Below are 3,872 nucleotides of genomic sequence, written 5' to 3'. Positions count from 1 at the left end.
CTTAAGACATTGGCTTCTGTCTAGTTTTTCAGTCTCATCTTTACAACCCGTTTTTGACCTAGAAACATTAAAATTAGCAAAGCTTCATGAAACATGATTTTGTAAACCTTTGAATTAGCTTTCCTAAGCCACCAAGCATGCCTACATCCGATGTTAAAAACTCGATATATGACTTTCTTTTATTAAAACATGTCTAGTTGAAACCACCCTGCGTCAACCCCTCTATGAGGGGATGTTTCCCCTCATGTACAGTAGAGGGACAGCCACCCCTCATCCGGTGAGGGGCAATCGCCTTCACTAGTTATTGTTAGCTAGCCGGCCAACCCTTACCAATCGAGGGTTGTTGGTGATTATTTTTTTTTTTTGAAAAAATTTAATATATTTGGGGGATACTTGTAGTTTAAAGTAATCACTATAGACGACATACTATAGTGGGCTGGCTAGCTAGCTAGATGAAAGGTAGAGAATAATATCAAAGGTGTGTGGCCATATGTTCATCCTACCTTTTTACTCTCTATCCTCTCAAGAGCGAATATTCCTTTCCTGCTTTTTTTATGGACTACTAAAGATAAGGTACAGCCCCATACATATTTACTGACCATATCCCCATATCATGCCTAGCTAATTGCCTATTGCTCGGTTGAAGATATGTAATGCTAATGTATTCATACGTGCGAATTCCCGCTTGTAAAGCTTTTGTCCCCAAATGTTGAAAGACCATAGAGAGTAATTAGCCGTAACAAGCTTTCGGCCACTCATCACCAGAATGTTATTCTCTACCCTTCATCTAACCCATTATTCTGACCAGGTTCATGATCAGATTTCTTTATCAGCTTCATGTGCGTAGATTTTTCTTATCTGATTATCTAGTGGGCCATTACTGAACATGTGAACGAAGATGGACAGCGCCTAGGGAACCTTTTCTATAAATAGTAGGTTTGCGACGAAGGCAAGAAACCAAAACAACAGAAACGGAATTGGTCAGCTGTCCCCTAGAGTTCCCTCGACCACTTCTATGAAATTGTAAATAACCCTCAATTAAGTGAGGGCAATTTTACCCCACTGAAGTGTTTGGGGGAACTCTGGTTGTCATCTGACGTTGATAAGTGGCTATTAAGAAGAACTAGGGTAGCCGTTTACGTGTATATATATATATATATATATATAGTAATGAATCTTTGAATCTCTGAGGTATGTAAGCTTCGATCTTTCTCTGCATTTCATGTCTAACAATTCCTTCCTTTCGCGTATAGCAAAAGCGATGAAACATGGGAAGGTAAGTGAAGTTTTTCTTTATTATTATTATTATTTATTTATTTATTTATTTAATGCATACAAACAAAGTGTCTTAAAAAGTCCTATTCTCTTGAAACCCTAACTCTAAACCCCATTCCCCATACTTAGATAATTAAATATAAATGTTTTGCTTAAAATTTAACTTCACAACAAACACTAATCCTTGAAGGTGAAAAAAAAAAACAAACCGTAATGCATGTTTTTCATTCTAAAAGTTTCTTGCCCATCTCAGCTGGTTATTAGGGAAGCAAATAGAGACGACGAACCCGCTGGCCGCATGAACTGGAGGACTACAGACCATATGTACTTCAAGGGATAGTGTGGAGCAGACAAGTGAAATACGACATCATTGAATGACGGTATCCTTCATTCTGGAAGACTTTTGAGCAAATTTCTCAAATTATATGTAATTGCTCTTACTGATAAATACAAGCAGAATGGGAGGCTCAGTTACTTAATTTCAGTTCAATAATTCCCACTCTAATTAAAGTTCACTTTGGAAACAGCACATGCTTTATTTTTAGTAACAACCCAAATTTCCAAATTTTAATTAGTCCTAATAGAACAATCATTAGAAGATGAATAAGAAAATGAATTACTCACACAGAAAACACAATATTTAGATGGTTCACCATAAAGGCCTACGTACGCCCATAGGCCAGGGAAAGACAATTACTGAAAAATTCCTCTAGCTAAATAACAAAAAATATAGTATATATATATGTGGGGTAATTAGCTAGGTGGTTTAGTTTAGTTGCTCGATTCCAAGGCATGCTTTATTGATTTGCCTTATTATCAAGTTTTTTTTTTATATGTCCGCACAAGAGGGGGAGAAGAATTCGAACTAGTGACCCTCGCTTCATTAGACGTGATCCCAACTGATTGAGTTACCTCTTGGGGACGCCTTATTATCAAGTTGATGTACGTTCACATGCAGCTGCAGTGTATGCGGTTTGGCTAAAAAGGAATCATAGGCTTTTCGAGAGAAGATCCAAAAATATTGTTAAATTTGCTTAATATTTTGTTTTTGGTCAGATTAACTTAAAATTAATCTTTTGTGGGGTCTTGGGCCTTGGGGCTTTCAGAGAGGATGTAATTAGGGCTTATTCCTTAGGGTTGTGTGTGTTTGTTCAATTGTATTATTGTGTTGTTTTTATCTTACTCTATATATTGTACGGGTTAAAGTCTTGGGGTTGTGTTGAGCAACTCATACGCGCGTACCTCTGTATTCATTTCTTTTTGTTTAATGAACTTTTATTCATCCAAACAAATAAATATGGTGAGAAATTCTCAAACCCTGGGCACCAAATATATGTTGAATAATAAACTTAATTTTAATATTTAGTTGAGTCTTTTCATTTCATATTCTCATATGTTACTAAGTGAGTTGAAGATGTTGTGTCTTTTAGTTTTTCAAGAATTATTTTATATAGGAGTTACATGTGAGTTATATGAGATGTAAATGAATGAAGTTATTGTGAAGAAGTTAGAAGTGTCATTTGTACCCTATAAATACTCATGTAAGCAAGTTATTTTATCAAGTTGAATAAAGTTGAATATTCCTCTTCCTATTTTGTGTTATCTCTTAGTTAGTGTTATTTCCAATTTTCAACAATATACCTATTTTTTTTTTTATTAGGAAGACCTGACAGTTGATCATATATATGATGCCTCAAACCATCCAATGGGGGGCTATATATAGCTTCAACCCCATTGATGGCCGGGGAGGACCAACCCCTGAGCATTACTCCATATTTACCGTCAAGCATAACACCTCCTGTAGTTGCCACATCAACAACTTAATTTTGTCCATGTTTGGACGGAAAAAAGAGATGGCCGAGGAATCACATTTCAAAAGTATATATAAGAACTGAGGTACTAAATTGGCCAATCTAAAAACTGCAAAAGCACAAGGGTTTTTGAATAATTTCCCTAGTTAAAATAACTAGGTTGAGAAGTTCTTCTTAAAGGCATGTAAATTTATAAGAAGTGCATAAAACATATTGAAACTCAACGCTACTTTTGTAAACAAATTAAAAAAATTAAGCGATTTTAGCCCTTTGTTTTCACATTTAAAAAATGAAGTGATTACAAGATGAAATTTGATTTAGATTGGGAGACCATTAATAAAATAATAGAAGCCCAACGCTACTTTGTCCAGAAAGGTTTTGAATATTAACAGCTTTTTAAGGGGCACAACATCGTTTTTGAAGACTTGAGACGGGGGCCATGGGATCTAGCTAGTCTCAAGTTTGAACCTGGCTCTGCAATGTTCTAACTAGTAAGTGTTGGGAGGTAAAACCAATGAGAGCTAAAAAGGCAAAGCCCTTATTCAACAAGTGATGCAGGAGGAGAAGATGCTAAATCAATAGATGGTTTCTCGATCAGATACTGAATTAATTGCATTGAAATATCTTGAGAGAAACGATCAGGACAAAAGTGACAAGAATCAGGCATAATATTTAAAAAATATTGTGTTAGTAAAGATCTTCACAAGAATGGAAAGAATCAAGCATAATAGTTGAAGAACATTAATCTTAGTTATGCCCGACATTAGTTGGTATAAGAACTTAGTA

General features: G+C 35.5%; 1 long non-coding RNA gene across 1 annotated transcript; it reads left to right on the top strand.

Moving 5' to 3' along the window:
* The first annotated feature begins 1,148 nt into the window (after window positions 1–1,148).
* LOC132180046 (uncharacterized) lies at window positions 1,149–1,754 on the top strand. The gene is made up of 2 exons (XR_015912019.1): window positions 1,149–1,276; window positions 1,529–1,754. It is a non-coding gene; the product is annotated as an uncharacterized LOC132180046 (long non-coding RNA).
* The last annotated feature ends 2,118 nt before the right edge of the window (window positions 1,755–3,872 follow it).

Source organism: Corylus avellana, chromosome 4 (assembly GCF_965113065.1).
Source record: "Corylus avellana chromosome 4, dhCorAvel1.hap1.2, whole genome shotgun sequence".
NCBI lineage: Eukaryota > Viridiplantae > Streptophyta > Magnoliopsida > Fagales > Betulaceae > Corylus > Corylus avellana.
The sequence above is the reverse complement of the archived record's forward strand: the minus strand, read 5'-3'. Positions and strand labels throughout refer to the sequence as shown.